This window comes from Crassostrea angulata, unplaced genomic scaffold (assembly GCF_025612915.1).
Source record: "Crassostrea angulata isolate pt1a10 unplaced genomic scaffold, ASM2561291v2 HiC_scaffold_57, whole genome shotgun sequence".
Taxonomy (NCBI): Eukaryota; Metazoa; Mollusca; class Bivalvia; order Ostreida; family Ostreidae; genus Magallana; species Magallana angulata.
In genome coordinates this window covers 22,093-47,249 of record NW_026441612.1, presented here as the reverse complement: position 1 = coordinate 47,249, position 25,157 = coordinate 22,093, and the positions used below count along the sequence as shown (strand labels likewise).

Here is a 25,157-nt window from a genome sequence, read left to right as displayed (position 1 = left end):
GAGAAAGTGATGATGTGTTCCATTTTGAGAGTCCTTTTTAAGCACCTGTTAAGAATTGTCAATCCAAACCACGTGGTACAAGTAAACGATATAAGATTATTCCGCTTTGTACGACCCTAAAATTTCTGTAAGCTCATAATTACGTTATTTAGGCATGTGAAAGGACTTTATGTATTTTAACTATTACAATCTATGTTATTTCTTATTCTTAACGATACAGTACATTATTCACACATGTGTTTTCAGCTGTACTGTCTCTTTAATATCAAACTTGAGAAAATCGCTTCCTACTATGCGCGTTTTATCAGTTTTTTAAATCCTCCATACATACCTCACCATTTCTCATTCAGTAAACAATATCTTCACAAATAAAATAAATTCTTGTTAAGTGCGTTTGGACACATAATAAAGTAAATTCTATACTTATTATACAACTATTTATCACCTTACCCCTTTGGTTATGATAATCAATTAATTAATGCAATTAAATTTAATTTCTTAACCTCGGGTATCTTCACCTCCAGTGCCAACAATTATTAAATAAATGAATCTTGAATTTTATAATATATTCCTCTGGGGCATATTGTCTAATGGTACGGAAAAAGTACAACTAGATAGAAAATAATTATAATTAATTGCTCTGAATGGTATATAAGAGGTGTTTATACCGTTTATCATCAGTTGACAGTTATTTGTTTAACTGAAGAACTGACTCAGTATTACAAATACTACCAGTGGTGTTGTACTTTACTAAAGTAAAGCAAATCGATTTCAATTATTCAATTTGCACAATAATTTTGCTATATTTATATTCTAATTCTCTTTTATTTTAATATTGTCACGTGTACTCTTAAAAAACATGGCATCGACAGCAATCCAATCCTCTAATGAGTGGGTTAATTATTGCAATGAGCACGCCATCGAGGTAAGTTCTTATGTGGAATCGTTAAAAGAAGATGGTTGTCTTAACGAAATCCAGACAGGTAAGAAGTTAGACATCCCGACCTCTTAACTCAAAGAGTTGGAGAACTTCTTGTCCAAGAAGCACGACGACAGGTTTGTACGTTTATATCGTGCAAGGTGAGGAACCCTTCTACAGTGGACAATGATAAGAAGAGGCAATCTAAAAGGAGAACTGCAAAAACAGAACCTGATGATCAGCGTGATCAAATAAACTATGAACCTGAAAAGAAGAATATCAAAGAGGAAAAGCGGGCGAAAGGCAAGCATTGGCTGCCATGTAACTATTGCTTTGCGTAAGTATATTTTTGAAGATTGCATTTTGAGGGTCAATTTTCAATCATTTAATGCAAAACGGATTCTCACTTGGATTGTTGCAATTCAGGGTTCCTTATTTTCCTTTAAACAGATATGGCACAGAACGCCCAGAACGTCAAAAAACTCATATGCAAAGGTGTTCTATGGGACCTGCTGAAAAAAGTATTGAGGAGAAAAATTTATTCATCGATCAATCTCTCAATGATTTTCGAGCAACAGTTATGGGAATAAGCGAACACATTTATGTTAATCCAAGGAGCTTGGAGGATAGACTATACGACAAATCGGAGGTAATCTACATGATGCAGCAGATTGGTCACTTACAAGTTCCCGAATCAGTCCAAATACAGGCACCAGCACCAAAGCTAGGACGAAGTAATCCAACTCAAAAGAAGCAAGGTCAAAAATCGGTTCCCAAAAATGCACCAAACCCTATTGCTGAGTTCAATGACAACGATGGTAAGACATGAAATATTTGAAAATTCCATACTATCAAGCGGATCAATTAAGTTAGAATTATTGCAGAAACTACAGTATTACAGAAATATACTAATGTTGAAAATCATCTTTCAGAATTTAATCTAGATAAAATCAATGGTGGGATATTGGAACCTATGGAAAAAGATGATTTTTCCGAGACCGTATCTGAGAAAACTTTATCAACGAATCAAGGTAAATCTTTATTCGTTTTAGATAAAGAAGAACAGTTACCTAATTGCTCGGATATTTGTAAACCTACACCGGAGAAAGAATGCATTGAAGAGGAAGCAGAACCCTTGCATAGACCAACACGGGTAAGAAGAAGAATCCAATATTGTCCTCAGAGGAAGACGTAGATTTTACGGAGGATGCCTCCTACTGGCCATCTGTCGAGAGCAAAGAAGAGGGGAACACTACTGCTGCAGAAGTGGAAATAGGTAAGTTTGCGCCTAGGAAGAGGACTCTTCCAATAGATCCAAGCTCCCCAAATTACGGTAAGAGAGAGAAAAAAGTAATGGAACCAAGTACGTATCTGGAGTAAAGAGCAAGCTCCAAGAAACTGGGTTTTATGATGTTCCCGTGGAATACATCCGGCTTCCGGTATGGAAGCATATTGAACGCTTTTACTTTGATGCCATGGTAATCGAAGGACAAAACAAAAGTAACCATATAGGGAACATTCACAGGATGCTTTGGAGGATAGGTAACTTCAAATTAGTTTTCATCCAAAATGCTGGAAAAGGAGCGAATCAAGGAATTCTTTAATTTCCTTGAGCAATGCGAGGTAAATTATCAGACAATAGTAAACTATAATAAATCACTAACGCATCTGTTTAGGTATTTCCTGCGCATAACCAACCTGAACAGCGAAGACAAATTAGAGTATAACAGACTCCTTAATGTAAATGATTGTTGTGAAACTATTATAACAGGTTACTCAAAAAAAGCTCACGAGCAGTACCGTCAAAAACTGCTGAGAAACCCCCCGCCGCCTTCACCAAAGGTTCTGTCCGACATTGTCGAAGCGGTTCGGAAAGCTGTCGAAGAGGAACTAGAAAAAATCGAGTATGGAATTATCTCTAGGACAAGAGATGGAGTTGCCTTGATTAACAGGTATCTAGCAGCAGAAATATGTCTAAGACAAGGACATAGACAGTGTGTAGTCATGCATTTTTATGTCGAACAGTGTAAGGCTTCGCTCGAAAATCCTGAATATCAGATAACGGACAAGAACACAGGGGAAAAGGTTCTTGTTGTGCCTGTGCATGAGCACAAAACAGCAAAGCAGTATTCAGGTAAGATTGTTCTTAGGTCATACCTCCAAAACTTCATTGAAAGGTACATTAGAGAAATCCGTCTGGATACAGTATTGAGAACACAGAGCAAGAGCCCAAACATGTTGCTGCAGTTTGATAGTCAACCCTTTCTGAAGGTATCTCAGGCCATTGTTGCTCTCCAGCAAAAACTTGGCATCCAGAAGCCCTTCACCATTAGTGATTCCAGGAAGTCTGTGGAGACATATGCTAAACATTTGGACGCCGGCCTTCAAAAGACAGTTGCAACCTTCCTATGTCACTCGGAAGACACCAGGGACAAAGTATACAGACATACTGAAAGTAAGTCCGCCGTTGATGCTCTGTTTGCCATTGAAAGTTTAACTAGGATGAACACAGAAGGGGAAAATGCCAATAGCAGTAGCGAGGCCAATCAAGTTGAGCTAACAGGCAACGGCGACAAGAAGCCAGCATCCCCTACAAAACGCAAGGCTGAGAGCTTTCCGTCTCCACCAAAGTCCATCGGAAAGAGTCGAGTTATAGAGCACCTTTTAATAAAGTTTGGTAGTTTGTCTGAAGCCAAAATACCGAAACCCTCCGAGCTTCTAACATTTGAAATAAAGAAACACAATTGTGAGAAGGTTGCACGCGACGTAAGGTATGAAAAATTACTCCAAATCAATAATGATGTCGCTACCTATCTGTTAATGAAAGAGGCTAAAAGGTTGAAAGTAGGAATCAAAGACGTAGACGTGTCGAAAATTTCCAAGTTTAGTGCGCCTGACAACGTCAGTATAGGAAAAAAAACTGGATCAAAAACGTCTCGAGAAGACGATGCAGGGCTTAGTCAATTACCACAAGTCAAAGCCCGATGTCTCTGAAGAAGACCTCTTAGGCGTGTCAAGACGCAGGAATGGCCTAACCTGGTAGTACAAGAAGTTCAAGGGAACGGCACAGCGTTCTTCGCAGGGGAATTATCATTTAACCGAGGAGAGGTGGTATGCGATTACCATGGTGATGACATACCCGCCAAGGAAGGCGAACGAAGGCTACAAACCTATGGAGACTACCAAACGGATGGAAATTACTTCCTATTTTACACCAATGCCAAAGGGAAAAAGCGCAGTATCGATGCAGCTAACCCTTGCCCTTGTCATCCCAAAATTAAAACAAAAGGGCGCTTCATTAATCACGCAGCAGGAAATCCGAATCTAAAATCAACAAGTCTGGTTGTAAATGGAGAAGAACATGTCTTTTTGGTAGCCCAAATATTTATTCCTCCCTTCGTCGAGCTGACTTTCGATTATTCTGTGCGGCGAGCCGAATCGGGGGAGAAGATAGCCTGGCTCTCGGTATGAAGTGGTATATTTATTGATTATAGTGCAAATTTATTTTTTTTTGTTGATATTTATTCTCTTTAACTTTTAGTTTGTTAATTTTTATTGTGCACTTTTCTCTTTTTTAGGGGGAGTTGTGGTTTAGTTATAATACAAGTGTTAATTAGAGCATTGCTTTATATTGTTTAATGCAAGAGTTTTTAGTCATTCTTAGGTTGTGTGTTTTTTTTCTGTTTTCAATGTTTTAAAATGCAAAAGTGCTGCAGCAGGGAGAAGGAAGAGCAGGGAGCCGCGGGGATAAAGGCAAGATAGTGCTAGAAAAAATAACACGCAAGCAGCATTACTCACCTTTATCCCTTGCCTCCCTGTACATTCAGTCAAAGCGAGTTCATCATATGTTTGGATCGTATGCGACTACAATATTTGATTAAGCAGCCCTGCTTACATATTAATGGCTTTTTTTATAAAATTTACAGAAAAATCCGATCTAGAAGTGTATCGGAACTATAAGCCAAAAACCGACCCCCTCCCCACTTAATAGACCGATTCTGTACTATTTTAACAGCTCAACCGCTGCGCTAAATCCCCCAGGGCTCAGTTTGAATAATTTTGTAAGCCTATCCTATGCCAAATTTATTTTTCTTTGTGATAAAAATATTTCTAATGTTCTACGTTGGTTTGTTTAGAAGATATAAGCGAAAAACCGACCCCCCTCAACGCGTCAACTGGCCCAAGCAGTCAGATTCGGCGTTTTCCACTCAGGTTTCATCGCGATCGCGCTTCTCGCGTCCTCTCAGAAAAATAAATGAATATACCTATCTTTAGTAAACATTTATTTTCTTTCTGATGAAATACAAACCAAGTCTCTATCTTGTTCCGTTCCGTAGCTACATGCGGAAAAGCGACCCCCCCTTCCCCGGAAAAACGGGAAATACTTGTTACAAAATGATTGTCTCTCGCGTCTCATCGCCTATACTATTAATATTTATTAGTTTTAAATTCTCACATTACAAGAACAAATTTATCACCTTTAAAATGATACCAAGATCATAAAAATCCGATAATGAATAAAGAAATAATTTGCGCCCAAACCCGATCAAAATTTGAAAAACAAAATGGCGTCAGCCAGTTTTATGAAAAATGCAACTTCCGGTGGAAGTTATGCCCTTATTTGTTATTCAATATTAACAAATTTGGTGTCTATGAATTTATGATGCAAAGATCTACATTAATATAGAAACATATTTTGATTTTGTTGATATTAAAAAAAAAATATGACCGATAAATGTCGAAAACTTTTCGTAGAATTAAGGGGTGGGGTTAGAGAATGTCAGAGAAAGCATATAAGATATTTTGTTATATTCAAGAATTTTTGCACAATAAAAAAACTGAAAATTACCTACGTTTTGAGATAAAAAAAACGTGAATATTGGATAATAAATAACTATTTGACAGGCGTTTAATTTCTAATAAAATTTGAAAAACAAAATGGCGTCGGCCATTTTGATGAAAATTGCAAATTCCCGGTGGCAGTTATGCCCTTATTTGTGATTTGATCTTAACAAACTTGCTGTCTATGGATTTATCTTGCAAGGTTCTACAATAATAAGGAACCATTTTTTGATTTTATTAATATTAGAAAAAGATATGACCGATAAATATCGAATAATTTTCGGAGAATTAAGGGGAGGGGTTAGATAATGTCAGAGAAAGCATACAATATATTTTTTTTATTTTCAAGATTTTTTGCACACTAAACGTACCTACTTCTACCCCTGTTTTGACATAAAAAACGTAAATATCGGACCATAATTTTTTTTTACAGGCGTTTACTTTCGGATAAAATTTGGAGCAAAACATCATTGGGGGGGGGGGGGGGCGAGCATAATTTTCAAACGCCACCACGAGACCGGAAGGTCATTCATTCTTGGTAAACCACAAAAGCCATGCGGTAGAATTATAGGGTTTGACGCCAATGCGCTATACCTACATTGCATAGGAAGAGAAATGCCCGTCGGGGCTTTTGTGCACAGGCGCTTAAACGATAACTTTAAGCCCCAGAAACGAGATAAACATACAATTGCATATGACTGGTTGGATTGGTTGTCCCACTGTGGGAAATACAAAACCATTAAACACAAACTCAATTTGGGTAAAGAAAAAAAAATAGGACGCTTTCCAGTCGACGGATACAAAAACAGAATGAAAATCATTATGCTCTAGTAAAATAATGGTGAGTAACATAATCCCTAACGCGTCTTCCATCCTGGGGTTCCTGATATGCTTGTATTAATGGCTGATTGTTTTCCTCAATTAAGTCTTCCTTCTGGTTCTCCAAGAGTTATTGCGATGTTGAGCAGTACTGCACAAGCAATTACAATTTTACACGCTCTCTGATCTGTAAGTACCAAATGTTTATTTTTTCACAACAAGAGGCCAATTGGCCTTAACGGTCACCTGAGTAGCATATAACCCATACACAAACTTGTCGAGGAGTCTCATATATGCATCTAATCAATAAGGTTTCATACTGGAGTAGAAAAATTATAAATTTGTAATGAAGACCACCTCCCTGCCTGAAATCTTTCAAAAAGAACTGTGAAACCTATAATTTTGGCGAAAAACTAAAAGATCTACAAAATCATGAATTCAGTTTTCCTCTCAGGTGTGTGGGAGTAAAAAAGACAATTTTTTAACATTATATGCATTAACACTTATACTTCCATTTTAGCTCTGCCCTAGAGTCAAAACCCATCCTTGAGGGGACATGACAATTAAAAATTTCAGTAGAGGACTTAAACATAATTTTAGTCAGTTTTTTTATACAGATGTGTGAGAATAGAGAAGACAATTTTTACAAATTATATGCATGAACACTATATTGCCCGCCCCCCCCCCCCCCCCATGTCCTGAACCACTGACCTAGTGGCCATGAATTTCACAATTTAGGTAGAGGAGTTAATGGACATCATAACCATGTATTCAGTTTTTTGCCCATATGTGTGGAAATAGAGAGGAAGATTTTTTAAGGTCTTCCGTTTCCAACGGAAGACCTTGTACTGATTCTGTTGGTTCTTCTTCATTATTAGGGTCTTCCGTCTTCAGCGGAAGACCCTTCTATTATTCTATTGTTTCTTTTTCACTTTTCTTATTGTTAGGGTCTTCCGTCTTCAGCGGAAGACCCTTCTATTATTGTAATGTTTCTTTTTCACTTTTCTTATTATTATTATTCTTTTTTTGTCTTACAAATTTTGTGCAGGCGATTTCTCGGAGATGACTCGTCCGATTTCCTTCAAATTTTCAGGGCTGATGCCTAGTGATATGAATTTTATACCGCCGGAACAATTTTTAAAAATTCACTTCCGGTCGGAAGTTATCGTCGTTTTACGATTTTTAAAAGTCAATTTTGTCGGCGATGTTTCTCAAAAACGAGTAAAGATAGAGAACTGAAATTTTCAGAGATGATAGATCTAGCTATTATCTGGTGAACCTCGGTCAAGAGAAAGTTGGCCGTCACTTCCGGTCGTCACCGGAAGCAAATTTAAAAAATGAAAATTTTCAACTTTTTGTTTTAATATATTTTTCCAATTAGATGATAGTGACCTTTTCACCTATTCAGAATATGTATTTTGTTTTAAAATCTATCAAGGCATTCTCGAGAAACTAAGCGTCAAAGTTCTGAAGCGAGAGTCTGAGTAGCTCAGTCGATAGAGTCGTGGACATGGCCCAGGCGACCCGGGTTCAAGCCCCGAGTGCCGCAAATTTTTTTTAACTAATGTTTGCTTAGATTTGATTTTTTTTTATTTAAAATGATGGATTCTGTTCTTTTCCGTTTTGATTTTGTACAGAAATTACAATAATAGCGCTTTTCCCCGTATTTGTGTATTGAGATCAATAGCTATGTATTCATACTGAAATATAGTTAACATGTTGAAAATAAATCAATAGTTACATCTTTAAAGCAAGGCTTATTCATTGTTCTAACATATGTATTTTGTTTAAAACGTGTGTAATATGTGATATTTAGAATTTAATATTCTCCGTTTAATATAGAAGTCACTGACCGACCCCCCCCCCCCCCCATTCGTAAAATCATTTAGTTTTTCTGACCCGATTTTACTTGATCTTTGATCTTGGACCCTTAATATCAACTTAGTACCATTTTAGATTACTGTACTAATTACCAGACCAATTCGTTCATTATTAACAGAGTTATGAACTTTTTGGCATTTGAGTTTCAATCGTCGTGTTTGACATGTACTGTACAAAAAAATTCTAACTCCCGAGCCCTTCGCTCAATTCTAATGAAAATTCGTGAAAATAAACCTCGGACCCCATTCTTATTGTCTGTCAAATATGCAGCGGATTGAACAATTAAGAATAATCAAACGGCGCTTATAGCCTATACGCGGAAATAAAATTTACACAGTACACGCACCGACCCCCACCCCCCCCCCCCATTCACAAAATCATTAAGTTTTTCTGGACTGATTTTACTGAATCTTTAATGTTGAACCTTTATTTCCAACCTAGTACCATTCTAGATTACTGTACTAATTACCAGACCAATTCGTTCACTTTTAAGAGAGTTATGAATTTTTGGACATTTGAGTTTCGATTGGCGTGCTTGACATGTACTGTAGAAAAAAATTCTAACTCCCGAGCCCTTCACTCAATCCTAATGAAATTTTGCGTAAATGTACCTCGGACCCCAATCTTATTGTCTGCCAAATATGCAGCGGATTGAACAATTCAGAAGAAATTCCTGAGATCAAGCGGCGTTTATAGTCTGTACGGATACTTCAAATTTACACAGTACAAGGGATGTAAGCAGCCGCGTAATATTTCTGTTGCATGTATATTTCTTGTTTTCCGTTTAGTCTGTATCTACGATAGCGTGTGAACTACTTATGAATGTTAAAACTGTGGAAATTACTGTCATCCAATTTTTACCGAATAAATTTACGTGATACTGATTTCGTTATTTCTACATTTATAATGATTTTATCAATCCTGTTGAAATAAAACAGTCAAACACAATAGTAAACGACACGAAAAAAAATCTCAACACTGAAATACATGTGTAAAATGCATCAGTCATTGCTTTAGGACTTTACTTCCCCTAATTATCGTTAACCGAATCCGAGATCCACACCTCAAAATTCTACTTTCGATTTATTTACGACGAAAATCAAGCTCGGGTCTTTTCACCCCCCTCCAGACAAAAACACGCATCAATATTTCAAATGACATCGCACTGTTACCAAACCTGTGTAGTCAGACATCTCACACATCGTTCCTCATCTCATACAAAAATTCAGCTCCTGTCCCGGGCGGAAATGCCCCAAATTCAAAGAGAAATTCGGGAATTATTTCGCGTCAGCCATGTTTTGACGTGAACCTTTGCTGAAATACTGTTATGACACCTGCAAAGGCCTCGCCGGAGCTAAGATTTCCTCTTTCTCTCTATTTCTTTCTCTCCATTTTTTTTGGGGGGGGGATTTTCTAACTAAAATATTCAACATAAAGGGGTTGTTTGAATGTAGTACAAGTTGAAAAACACTCTTCCTTTAAGATTTAGACAAAAACAGCCTTTTATTATTAGGGTCTTCCGTCTTCAGCGGAAGACCCTTCTATTATTGTAATGTTTCTTTTTCACTTTTCTTATTATTAGGGTCTTCCGTCTTCAGCGGAAGACCCTTCTATTATTGTAATGTTTCTTTTTCAGGTTTTTAGGGTCTTCCGTCTTCAGCGGAAGACCCTTCTATTATTCTTCGGTTTCTTTTTCACTTTTCTTATTATTATTATTATTAGGGTCTTCCGTCTTCAGCGGAAGACCCTTCTATTATTGTAATGTTTCTTTTTCAGGTTTTTAGGGTCTTCCGTCTTCAGCGGAAGACCCTTCTATTATTGTAATGTTTCTTTTTCAGGTTTTTTTTTTTTCTTTTTCTTTTCTTTACAATTTTTGTGCAGAAGATTTCTCGGAGAAGGGTGGTCCAATTTTGGTCAAATTTTCAGCATCGATCTATTATTATATAAACTTGATACGCTTTTTTTTATTTTGTAAAAATCACTTCCGGTTCGGACTTATCCGCCATTTTGTCATTTTTTAAAAAGTTCTTGTCCAGGTATTTCCTCAAAAACGAGCAATGATGGAAAGCTGAAATTTTCAGGAATGATAGAGGACATGAACGTCTAGCCGCACGAGGAAAATCATTGTCCGGAAATTCCGAGTACGGAAGCTAGCTGGGGTCAAAATATAGGACACGTTTTTGACGAAAACGTCTTGTCCACGCATCTCCTCAAAAACGAGCAAAGATAGAAAGCTGAAATTTTCAGGAATAATAGAGGACATGAACGTCTAGCCGCACGAGGAAAATCATTGTCCGGAAATTCTGAGTACGGAAGCTAGCTGGGGTCAAAATATAGGACAAATTTTTGACGAAAACGTCTTGTCCACGCATCTCCTCAAAAACGTCCAAAGATAAATAGCTGACATTTTCAGGAATAATAGAAGACATGATCGTCTAGCCTCCCGAGGAAACTCATTGTCCGGAAATTCCGAGTACGGAAGCTAGCCGGGGTCAAGATATAGAACACACTTTCGATGAGTTTTCATTGTCCACACATCTATTTTAAAGCGAGAAAAGATAGATAGCTGAAAATTTCAGGAATGATAGAGGACATGATAGTCTAGCATCACGAGAAAAATCAATGTCTGGAAATTCCGAGTAGGGAAGCTAAATTTTAAAACTCATATTAAATGTGTTATACTGACCTCCGACTAATTTTAAAGCATAATATCTAAGTTGCACTTACAGTTCTGCGTCTGATGACATCTTTTTCGAATTGATTGGATAAATTATAAATTTTTTTAAAATTTTAAATTTAATTAAATCGTAATAAAATGACCTCAGACTAATCTTAAAACATAATATTTAAGTTGCGCTTACAATTTTGTGTCCAATGAAATTTTTCTCGAATTAATTGGATGAAATTTAATTTTTTTAAAAATTTAAAATTTAATTAAATCGTGTTAAAATGATCTCAGACTAATTTTAAAACATAATATCCAAGTTGCACTTACAGTTCTGCGTCTGATGACATCTTTTTCGAATTGATTGGATAAATTATAAATTTTTTAAAAATTTTAAATTTAATTAAATCTTAATAAATTGACGTGAGACTAATTTTAAAACAAAATTTTTAAGTTGCGCTTACAATTTTGTGTCCGATGAAATATTTCTCCAAGTAATTGGATGAAATTTAATTTTTTTAAAAATTTAAAATTTAATTAAATCGTGTTAAAATGATCTCAGACTAATTTTAAAACATAATATCCAAGTTGCACTTACAATTCTGCGTCTGATGACATCTTTTTTCGAATTGATCGAATGAATTTTAATTTTTTTAAAAATTTTAAACTCATTTAAATCGCGTTAAAATGACCTCAGACTAATTTAAAAACATTTTATCTAAGTTGTGCTAAGAATTCTGCGTCTAATGACATCCTTCTCGAATTGATTGGAAGAATTTAAAAAATTTCAAAAATTTTAATTTTATTTAAATCGCGTTAAAATGACCTCAGACTAGTTTTGAAACATGATTACTAAGTTGCGCTTACAATTCTGCGTCTAATGACATCTTTGTTGAATTGATTGGATGGTTTTTAAATTTTTTGAAAATTTTAAATTTAATTAAATCGTATTTAAATTACCTCAGACTAATTTTTAAACATAATATCTAAGTTGCGCTTGGAATTCTGCGTCTAATGACATCTTTCTCAAATTAATTGAATGAATTTTCAATTTTATGAAAATTTAAAATTTAATTAAATCATGTTAAAATGATCTCAGACTAATTTTAAAACATAATATCCAAGTTGCGCTTACAATTCTGCATCTGATGACATCTTTTTCGAATTGATCGAATGAATTTTAAATTTTTTAAAAATTTTAAGCTCTTTTAAATCGCGTTAAAATGACCTCAGACTAATTTTAAAACATGATATCTAAGTTGTGCTTAGAATTCTGCGTCTAATGACATCCTTCTCGAATTGATTGGATGAATTTAAAAATTTTCAAATATTTTAATTTTATTTAAATCGCGTTAAAATGACCTCAGACTAGTTTTGAAACATGATTACTAAGTTGCGCTTACAATTCTGCGTCTAATGACATCTTTGTTGAATTGATTTTATGATTTTTAATTTTTTTGAAAATTTTAAATTTAATAAAATCGTGTTTAAATTACCTCATACTAATTTTTAAACATAATATCTAAGTTGCGCTTGGAATTCTGCGTCTAATGACATCTTTCTCGAATTAATTGAATGAATTTTCAATTTTTTGAAAATTTTAAATTTAATTAAATCATGTTAAAATGAGCTGAGACTAATTTAAAAACAAAATATTTAAGTTACACTTACAATTCTGCGTCTGATGACATCTTTTTTGAATTGATCGAATGAATTTTAAATTTTTCAAAAAATTTAAACTCATTTAAATCGCGTTAAAATGACCTCAGACTAATTTTAAAAATGATATCTAAGTTGTGCTTAGAATTCTGCGTCCATTGACATCCTTCTCGAATTGATTGGATGAATTTAAAAATTTTCAAAATTTTTAATTTTATTTAAATCGCGTTAAAATGACCTCAGACTAGTTTTGAAACATGATTACTAAGTTGCGCTTACAATTCTGCGTCTAATGACATCTTTGTTGAATTGATTGAATGGTTTTTAAATTTTTTGAAAATTTTAAATTTAATAAAATCGTGTTTAAATTACCTCATACTAATTTTTAAACATAATATCTAAGTTGCGCTTGGAATTCTGCGTCTAATGACATCTTTCTCGAATTAATTGAATGAATTTTCAATTTTTTGAAAATTTTAAATTTAATTAAATCATGTTAAAATGAGCTGAGACTAATTTAAAAACAAAATATTTAAGTTACACTTACAATTCTGCGTCTGATGACATCTTTTTTGAATTGATCGAATGAATTTTAAATTTTTCAAAAAATTTAAACTCATTTAAATCGCGTTAAAATGACCTCAGACTAATTTTAAAACATGATATCTAAGTTGTGCTTAGAATTCTGCGTCCATTGACATCTTTCTCGAAATGATTGGATGAATTTTAAATTTTTTGAAAATTTAAAAAAAATTTAAATCATGTGAAAATAAATTATTGAACGGAAGACCCACTCGTTGCTCGCAACGAGATCGAATCTAGTTTTTTTTTCTTTTTCTTTTCTTTACAATTTTTGTGCAGAAGATTTCTCGGAGATGGGTGGTCCGATTTTTGTCAAATTTTCAGCATCGATCTATTATTATATAAACTTGATACGCTTTTTTTTATTTTGTAAAAATCACTTCCGGTTCGGACTTATCCGCCATTTTGTCATTTTTTAAAAAGTTCTTGTCCACGTATCTCCTCAAAAACGAGCAAAGATAGAAAGCTGAATTTTTCAGGTATGATAGAGGACATGAACGTCTAGCCTCACGAGGAAAATCATTGTCCGGAAATTCCGAGTACGGAAGCTAGCTGGGGTCAAATTATAGGACACGTTTTTGACGAAAACGTCTTGTCCACGCATCTCCTCAAAAACGTCCAAAGATAAAAAGCTGAAATTTTCAGGAATGATAGAGGACATGAACGTCTAGCCTCACGAGGAAAATCATTGTCCGGAAATTCCGAGTACGGAAGCTAGCTGGGGTCAAAATATAGGACACGTTTTTGACTAAAACGTTTTGTCCACGCATCTCCTCAAAAACGTCCAAAGATAGAAAGCTGAAATTTTCAGGAATGATAGAGGACATGATCGTCTAGCCTCCCGAGGAAAATCATTGCCCGGAAATTCCAAGTACGGAAGCTAGCCGGGGTCAAGATATAGAACACACTTTCGATGAGTTTTCATTGTCCACACATCTATTTTAAAGCGAGAAAAAGATAGAAAGCTAAAAATTTCAGGAATGATAGAGGACATGATAGTCTAGCATCACGAGAAAAATCATTGTCTGGAAATTCCGAGTAGGGAAGCTAAATTTTAAAACTCATATTAAATGTGTTATAATGACCTCAAACTAATTTTAAAACTTAATATCTAAGTTGCACTTTAATTCTACGTCTAATAAAATCTTTTTCCAATTGATGGGATGAAATTTAAATTTTTTGAAAATTTTAAATTTAATTAAATCGTAATAAAATGACCTCAGACTAATTTTAAAACATAATATTTAAGTTGCACTTACAATTTTGTGTCCAATGAAATTTTTCTGGAATTAATTGGATGAAATTTAATTTTTTTTAAAAATTAAAATTTAATTAAATCGTGTTAAAATGATCTCAGACTAATTTTAAAACATGAAATCTAAGTTGCGCTTACAATTCTGCGTCTGATGACATCTTTTTCGAATTGATTGGATAAATTATAAATTTTTAAAAATTTTTAAATTTAATTAAATCTTAATAAATTGACCTGAGACTAATTTTTAAATGTAATATTGAAGTTATGCTTACAATTTTGCCTCTAATGACATCTTTCTCGAATTGATTGGATGATTTTTAAATTTTTTGAAAATTTTAAATTTAATTAAATCGTGTTTAAATGACCTCAGACTAATTTCAAAACATAATATTTAGGTTACTCTTACAATTCTGAGTGTGATGACATCTTTTTCGAATTGATTGGATGAATTTTAAATTTTTAAAAATTTTTAAACTCATTTAAATTGCATTAAAATGACCTCAGACTAATTAAAAAACATAATATCTAAGTTGCGCTTACAATTCTGCATCTGACGACATCTTTCTCGAATTAATTGAATGAATTTAAAAAATTTTAAAAATTTTAAACTCATTTAAATCGCGTTAAAATGACCTCAGCCTAATTTTAAAACATCGTATCTAAGTTGTGCTTACAATTCTGCGTCTAATGACGTTTTTGTCGAAATGATTGGATGATTTTTAAATTTTTCAAAAATTCTAATTTCATTTCAATCGCGTAAAAATGACCTCAGACTAATTTTTAAACATAATATCTAAGTTGCACTTACAATTCTGCGTCAAATGACATCTTTGTCGAACTGATTGGATGATTTTTAAATTTTCAAAAAAATTTAAATTTAATTAAATTGTGTTTAAAAGACATCAGAATAATTTTCAAACATGATATCTAAGTTGCTCTTACAATTCTGCGTCTAATGACATCTTTGTCGAATTGATTGGATGATTTTTAAATTTTTTGAAAATTTTAAATTTAATTAAATCGTGTTTAAATGACATCAGACTAATTTTTTAACATAATATCTAAGTTGCGCTTTGAATTCTGCGTCCAATGACATCTTTTTCGAATTGATTGGATGAATTTAAAAAATTTTTAAAAATTTAAATTTAATTAAATTGTGTTTAAATGACATCAGAATAATTTTCAAACATGATATCTAAGTTGCGCTTACAATTCTACGTCTAATGACATCTTTGTCGAATTGATTGGATGATTTTTAATTTTTGTGAAAATTTTAAATTTAATTAAATCGTGTTAAAATGACCTTAGAGTAATTTCAAAACATAATATTCAGGTGACGCTTACAATTCTGCGTCTGGTGACATCTTTTTCGAATTGATTGGATGAATTTAAAATTTTTCAAAATTTTTAAACTCATTTAAATCGCGTTAAAATTACCTCTGACTAATTTCAAAACATAATATCTAATTTGCGCTTAAAATTCTGCGTCTAATGACATCTTTTTCGAAATGATTGAATGATTTTAAAATTTTTAAAAGAAATTAAATTTAATTGAATCGTGTTTAAATGACATCAGAATAATTTTTAAACATGGTGTCTAAGTTGCACTTACAATTCTGCGTCAAATGACATCTTTGTCGAACTGATTGGATGATTTTTAAATTTTTTGAAAATTTTAAATTGAATTAAATCGTGTTTAAATGACATCAGACTAACTCTTAAACATTATATTAAGGTTGCGCTTTAAATTCTGCGTCTAAAGACATCTTTCTCGAATTGATAGAATGAATTTAAATTTTTTTTTTAAATTAAAATTTAATTAAATTGTGTTTAAATGACATCAGAATAATTTTCAAACATGATATCTAAGTTGCGCTTACAATTCTACGTCTAATGACATCTTTGTCGAATTGATTGGATGATTTTTAATTTTTTTGAAAATTTTAAATTTAATTAAATCGTGTTTAAATGACATCAGACTAATTTCAATACATAATATCTAAGTTGCGCTTTGAATTCTGCGTCCAATGACATCTTTCTCGAATTGATTGGATGAAATAAGCGTCAAAGTTCTGAAGCGAGAGTCCGAGTAGCTCAGTCGATATAGTCGTAGTTCCGGTTTGCTAATGGATAGGTGAGCAAGGTGTATTTTGACTGTTCGAATACAACCAACAGCGTCTATTGTTTATAGTGAACCAATTAACTGTGTCTTCCACGTGAAGACTCTATGTATATACTTTTGTTTGTTTTGCTAATTTGTATATATTGTGCTGAAAAAAAGACAGTGTAAATAGTAAATCAAGTGTGAATGGCTGCCACGTCAGGTGGTCGCCATTTTGGCGGATCAAAGAATTTGTTTGCTGGCAGAAAATACTGTCGAGAAAACACGTTATTCGTTAATGTTAAAGACAATTCCTTTGTCAAACCTGAGGAAGTAATCACATTTATTCACGAGACTTGTGGAGTTGGTAGTTTATTAGCATGTGTACCGAAATCTGGGAATCTATACGAAATTACATTAGACGGAAAAGCCCCCATACAGTACCTCCTTGAAGGGATAAAAATAGGTGACAACACTTTCGAGTGTAATGAAGTTGTACCAAGCTCGTTAGTGGTTAGTTTTATGCACCTCCCTGCATACGTCGATGACAATGAAATCGAAGCAACGTTAAAATCAATGGGTGTAGAACTACTGTCACCAATCAACAGAAGGTTTTATCCAGGTACTACGATAGCCGACGGCACACGATATGCAAAAGTCAGACTACCAGAACATATGACCTCGTTTCCTTACACATTAAAGTTTCAAAAAGATTACTACCGATGTATTCACAACGGACAATTAAAAGTGTGTTCGCTGTGTTATTCTAGTGAACACCTTTTTAGGGCATGTCCAGAATTCCGATGCTTTAAGTGCAAAGAACAAGGACACTATGCAAGGGCATGTAAATCTACCAGATGTAAACAGTGTGAGGAATGGGAACACAGATGTTCGTGCAGGGTGAGTGAACACGGAGACGAAGGCGAAATCGATGAATGGGACCATGAGGTGAATAACGAGGATGACATGGATGTACACAGTGTCGGTGACGAGGAGGCACCAGAAGGGAACCAGGAAACCGGTGATCAAGAGATCGGTGACCAAGAAAAATCGGACACAAAGGAACAAGATATAGAGGGAAAAGACACGGAGGAGACCGAAACTAGTGAACAAAACGGAAAAAGTGATAATGATAAAACGAAGGAAACACAATCCGAGAAAATACCACCTGATGTTATAGATTCCGAAATACGCGAAAGTGAAAAAGAATCATCAACCGTGGAATCAGACCTCGACACGGAAGTTACCGTTAAAAACACAAAGAAGAGAAAAGGTAAAGAGAAAAACAAAGGCAAAGCAAAGAAGAACAAATAAAATGAAAGGAATACTAAGTACTTACTTTATTTTCACAATGGTTTTTATAACATCGTGGAATTGTAACGGTTTGTGCAATGTTGATAAAATGAAAATGGTATTTCATTTATTTGAAGATAGAAAATATGACATTGTAGCTTTACAGGAAACCCACTGGAAAGACAATTTTATTGAAAATTATAAACATCTATGGAACGGTGATATATATTATGATAGCACAAGTGTGTCATCTAAAGGTGTAGCATTTTTAGTGAAGAATAGCATCAAAACAAAAGTTGAAAATATAAATGGGTTTGATGGTAGATATTTACATATAACATACAAAGAAAATGACACCAAATATGACATTATAAATGTATATGCACCAAATGATGTAAAAGAAAGAGCATTGTTTTTTAAAAATATTATTGAAATAATGCCACGTTCTACAAGTTTAATTATTATGGGAGATTTTAACAATACTCTCGCAGACATAGATAGATATGGAAAAACTGTACATAAGTATGATCATAGTTACAAAGCGTTGATAGATGTGATGATTGAACATAATGTGGTTGATGTTTGGAGACAAAGAAATGAAAAGAAAAAAGTTTTTTCAAGAAAAGTTGTAAGAGGAGATATGATTGTACAAAGTAGAATTGATTTTTTCTTGATCACAAAAATTTTATGTGCCTATGTTAGAAATATTTTTTATGTAGAAACAACAATGAGTGATCACTCTATGGTTGTTATGAATTTTGATACAGATGTGTCTGAAAGAGGTCCAGGTGTTTGGATACATAACAATTTACTTTTACATGATGAATATTACGTAAACAAAGTTCAAGAACTCATTGAAAATGAAAAACAATGTATATTATTTGAGCAATCAATTTTGGTGTGGTGGGATAATTTAAAGTATAAAATCAAAAAATTTTCACGAAATTATAGTCAGAATAGAGCAAGAGAAAAAAATAAAGAATATTATAGAATTCAAAACAGTTTACAAAGATTGTCAGAAAGAATAGCTGATGGTGAAAATATAAACATTGAAAATTTTGAAAAGCTTAAAACAGATCTTAGTGAATTTGAAAATGAAAAATGTAGAGGAGCTATACTAAGATCTAAAGCACAATGGGCTAATGAATCGGATAAGTGTACGAAATATTTTTTGAATTTAGAAAAGAGTAGACAAGAATCAAATACCATAAAAGAGTTGGTGGATGAGAATGGTGAAGTTACAGAAAATGCAGATTCTATATTAAATCTGCAGTATGACTTTTATTCTAAATTATATTCATGTGTAACAATTGATTATGATAGTAAAAACCGGTTGTTATCATTAATTAATACAAAGATTGATGACAATGATGCCGCATCATGTGATAAATGTATTGATGTTAATGAAATACAACAAGCTGTGAAAGAAATGGCCAGCAATAAAAGTCCTGGTCCTGATGGGTTGACTATTGAATTTTATAGAAAATTTTTACCCCATTTAAAAAACATATTGTATAGACTATTTTTAGAAATTGAAAATCAAGAAACATTGTCACATTCTATGAAGATGGGTGTCATTACATTATTATACAAGAAAAAAGGTGATAAGAGATTGTTAAAAAACTGGCGACCAATTAGTCTTTTAAATGTTGATTACAAAATAATAGCAAGAATAATGTCAAATAGACTCAAACATGTGTTACCTAATGTAATTTCTAATGATCAAACATGTTGTATTATTGGAAAAGATATAGCTGATACGTTAGTAAGTATTAGAGATATAATAGAAATGGTTGAAATGGATCAAGTAGAAGGTTATATTGTAAAAATTGATCAAGAGAAAGCGTTTGATAGAGTAAGTCATGAATATTTACTAGATGTGTTACAAGCATATGGTTTTGGAGATTATTTTAGAAAATGGGTAAAAATATTTTATACAGATATTTATAGCAGTGTAAAAAGCAATGGACATTTAACAAAATATTTTCCAATTAGAAACTCTGTTAGACAAGGTTGTCCAATATCTGCATTGTTGTATGTGTTATGTTCAGAACCTTTAAATTGTGCAATTAAATGTAACCAATGTATTAAAGGAATAGATATTCCTATGTGTGATAAAACTGCATTAGTTTTTCAGCATGCAGATGATACAACGATAACAGTGTCTGATAAAAAGTCTATTTTTCAAATATTGAATGTTTTTGAATTATATGGAAAAGCATCTGGTGCCAAAATTAATGCACAAAAATCTGAAGTTATGTGTATTGGAACAGGGCAATTGTTATCAGATGATAAACAACTTATCAATATTACAGAAACAAATGTCATGAAAATTCTTGGAGTTTATTTTGGTAAAAACCTTTTAGAATGTGAAAATTTGAATTGGAGAAGCAAAGTTCAAAATATCAAACAAGTTCTTAATCTGTGGAGACAAAGATTGTTGACAATACATGGAAGAGTTAGTGTAATAAATACATTACTTATGTCTAAACTATGGTATTCATTGTCTGTAATTTGTATTCCATTTTGGGCTAGAAATACAATTCAGAAGGAATGTATTAATTTTTTATGGAATTATGGTACACACTTAGTGTCATATAAGACAATTGTCGGAGAAAAAGAAAATGGTGGTTTAAAAATGGATGATATCTATTTGAAAATGCTTTCTTTTCGATTAAAATTTTTAGCAAAATATTTTTGCACAAGAAAAGAGCTTGTATGGAAATACACTTTTAGTTATTTTATATCAAGAATTTGTGACTTGAAAGGAGGGGTGGAAATGTTTCTCCTACAGTTGAACAAAAAGGATTTACAATGTTTACCTTGTTTTTATAAAGAAATGTTTAGTGCTTGGTATGCTGTGAAGGACAATATTGAATACAATGAACGTTTAAATGATGTGTTTAATTACTGTTTGTTTTTTAATCCAAAAATTGTCAATCAAAACAAGACATTGTTATGGAAACATTTTATAAAAGCGGGGATCACACATATCAGAGACATTTCTTATGAAGTGATACCTGGATTTTTACCTGCATCTTTTATTGTAGAAATGATACATGAACGTGATTCTGAAATTAATGCAAAACATATCAAAGAAGATTACAAAACATTATTATCTATTATTCCAGAAGAATGGAAAAGTGTTGTTCAAAACAATGATTATAGGAAAGAAGTATGGTTACCTTCTTTTTTACTTTGTGTTGAAAATACTAATTATGTTTTTCCTTCATGCACTGTAAAAGTCTTTTATAGATTGTTGATTCAAAAATTGTTTAATCCTCCAAAGTCAAATGAATATTGGTTAGAAAAACTTAGAACAAACGATACAAAGATGCTTGATAATAGATGGATTGTACTTAAAGAAAGTGGAAAGCCTCCTGATGTTGTGGAGCTTGATTTTAAAGTTTATCATAATGCAATTTTTACGTATGAGAAATTGTACAAAATTGGTAAATCGGATTCCAACAGATGTCCACTGTGTTTATCAGAAAGTGAAGATTTACTTCATATGTTTGTAAAATGCAAAGAAATACAAGATTTTAAAAGTAATTTTATGATATACCATTTAGAGTCATTATTGAAAGATTGTGAAAATAGTGTATACAATGTCTTAGATATCGATGATATATTCATCACAGCTTTTCCCAATGTTATGAAAAATGTTAACACTTTTTTTGTTAATTTTTTTATGTCCTTATGTAGATTCACAATTTATAGAAGGAGACAGCTTATGTTGCAAAATAACAAAACTGTGCATTTGACAAGTTTTTGCAAATATTTGCTAAGACATTATATCTATTACAATTATCATTATATGTGTATTGTGAACAACAACAGAAAAGTATTCTTTAAAAAGTTTTTGAAAAACAATCCACTGCTGAAAGAAACAGAAGGAGTATTATTGTTCATTTTTTAACGAATTTTTATTGTAAACTGTCAAACTATATATAATGCTGTGATACTCATTATGATGATTGTTGATGTGTAATTTGTATGATTGATCAATAAAAGATAAAAAAAAAAAAGATATAGTCGTGGACATGGCCAAGGCGACCCGGGTTCAAGCCTCGAGTGCCGCAATTTTTTTTTATACTATTTATCGCTTAAATGTACGTTTTTATCTTTGAATTGATAAGTTTGATCTAATCTATTCAAAAATCGGACGGGAGACCCACTCGTTGCTCGCAACGAGATCGAATCTAGTTATTATTATTATTCTTTTTTTGTCTTACAAATTTTGTGCAGGCGATTTCTCAGAGATGGGAAGATCGATTTCTCTCAAATTTTCAGGACTGAAGCCTCGTTATCTGAAATTTATACCGCTGAAACAGATTTTGAAAATTCACTTCCGGTCGGAAGTTATCGTCCGTTTACGATTTTAAAAAGTCAATTTTGTCGCTCAGGTTTTTCAAAAACGAGCAAAGATAGAGAGCTGAGATTTTCATAGATGATGGATCTATCGATTTCCTGGTGCACCTCGGTATAGAGAATGTTTGCTGTCACTTCCGGTCGTCACCGGAAGCAAAATTAAAAAATGAAAATTTTCAACTTTTTATTTTTAGATATTTTTTCCAATCAGATGATAGTGACCCTCTTACTGATTCAGAATATGTAATTTGTTTCAAAATCGATCAAGGCGTTCTCGAGAAATTAAGCGTCAAAGTCCTGAAGCGAGAGTCCGAGTAGCTCAGTCGATATAGTCGTGGACATGGCCCAGGCCACTTGGGTTCAAGCCTCGAGTGCCGCAAAAAATTTTTTCATTTTTTTTGCTTAGATCAACGATTTTATCTTTGAATTGATAAGTTTAATCTAATCTATTCAAAAATCGGACGGAAGACCCACTCGTTGCTCGCAACGAGATCGAATCTAGTTTTTTTTCTTTTTCTTTTCTTTACAATTTTTGTGCAGAAGATTTCTCGAAGATGGGTGGTCCGATTTTTGTCATATTTTCAGCATCGATCTATTATTATATAAACTTGATACGCTTTTTTTTATTTTGAAAAAATCACTTCCGGTTCGGACTTGTCCGCCATTTTGTCATTTTTTAAAAAGTTCTTGTCCACGTATCTCCTCAAAAACGAGCAAAGATAGAAAGCTGAAATTTTCAGGAATGATAGAGGACATGAACGTCTAGCCTCACGAGGAAAATCATTGTCCGGAAATTCCGAGTACGGAAGCTAGCTGGGGTCAAAATATAGGACACGTTTTTGACGAAAACATCTTGTCCACGCATCTCCTCAAAAACGTCCAAAGATAGAAAGCTGAAATTTTCAGGAATGATAGAAGACATGAACGTCTAGCCTCACGAGGAAAATCATTGTCCGGAAATTCCGAGTACGGAAGCTAGCTGGGGTCAAAATATAGGACACGTTTTTGACGAAAACGTCTTGTCCACGCATCTCCTCAAAAACGTCCAAAGATAAAAAGCTGACATTTTCAGGAATGATAGAGGACATGATCGTCTAGCCTCCCGAGGAAAATCATTGTCCGGAAATTCCGAGTACGGAAGCTAGCCGGGGTCAAGATATAGAACACACTTTCGATGAGTTTTCATTGTCCACACATCTATTTTAAAGCGAGAAAAGATAGAAAGCTGAAAATTTCAGGAATGATAGAGGACATAATAGTCTAGCATCACGAGAAAAATCATTGTCTGGAAATTCCGAGTAGGGAAGCTAAATTTTAAAACTCATATTAAATGTGTTATAATGACCTCAGACTAATTTTAAAACATATTATCTAAGTTGCACTTTAATTTTACGTCTAATAAAATCTTTTTCCAAATGATGGGATGAAATTTAAATTTTTTGAAAATTTTAAATTTAATTAAATCGTTATAAAATGACCTCAGACTAATTTTAAAACATAATATTTAAGTTGCGCTTACAATTTTGTGTCCAATGAAATTTTTATCGAATTAATTGTTTGAAATTTAATTTTTTTAAAAATTTAAAATTTAATTAAATCGTGTTAAAATGATCTCAGACTAATTTTAAAACATAATATCCAAGTTGCACTTACAATTCTGCGTCTGATGACATCTTTTATGAATTGATTGGATAAATTATAAATTTTTAAAAAAATTTAAATTTAATTAAATCTTAATAAATTGACCTGAGACTAATTTTTAAATGTAATATTGAAGTTGTGCTGACAATTCTGCCTCTAATGACATCTTTGTCGAATTGATTGGATGATTTTTAAATTTTTTGAAAATTTTAAATTTAATTAAATCGTGTTTAAATGACCTCAGACTAATTTCAAAACATAATATTTAGGTTACGCTTACAATTTTAAGTGTGATGACATTTTTGTCGAAATGATTGGATGAATTTTAAATTTTTAAAAAATTTTAAACTCATTTAAATTGCATTAAAATGACCTCAGACTAATTTTAAAACCTAATATCTAAGTTGCGCTTACAATTCTGCGTCTGATGACATCTTTCTCGAATAAATTGAATGAATTTTAAATTTTTTAAAAATTTTAAACTCATTTAAATCGCGTTAAAATGACCTCAGCCTAATTTTAAAACATGGTATCTAAGTTGTGCTTAGAATTTCGCGTCTAATGACATTTTTGTCGAAATGATTGGATGAATTTTAAATTTTTAAAAAATTTTAAACTCATTTAAATTGCATTAAAATGACCTCAGACTAATTTTAAAACCTAATATCTAAGTTGCGCTTACAATTCTGCGTCTGATGACATCTTTCTCGAATTAATTGAAGGAATTTTAAATTTTTTAAAAAATTTAAACTCATTTAAATCGCATTAAAATGACCTCAGCATAATTTTAAAACACGGTTTCTTAGTTGTGCTTAGAATACTGCGTCTAATGACATCTTTGTCGAATTGATTGGATGATTTTTAAATTTTTTGAAAATTTTAAATTTAATCAAATCGTGTTTAAATGACATCAGACTAGTTTTTAAACATAATATCTAAGTTGCGCTTTGAATTCTGCGTCCAATGACATCTTTCTCGAATTGATGGGATGAATTTAAAAAAAATTAAAAAATTTAAATTTAATTAAATCGTGTTTAAATGAGATCATAAAAATTTTTGAACATGATATTTAAGTTGCGTTTTGAATTCTGCGTCTAATGACATCTTTGTCGAATTGATTGGATGATTT

The 25,157-nt window shown here is 32.8% G+C and overlaps 1 pseudogene; it reads left to right on the top strand.

The window, feature by feature from the left end:
• Positions 1-1,421: 1,421 nt before the first annotated feature.
• LOC128168840 (uncharacterized) lies at positions 1,422-4,390 on the top strand (annotated as a pseudogene).
• Positions 4,391-25,157: the final 20,767 nt, after the last annotated feature.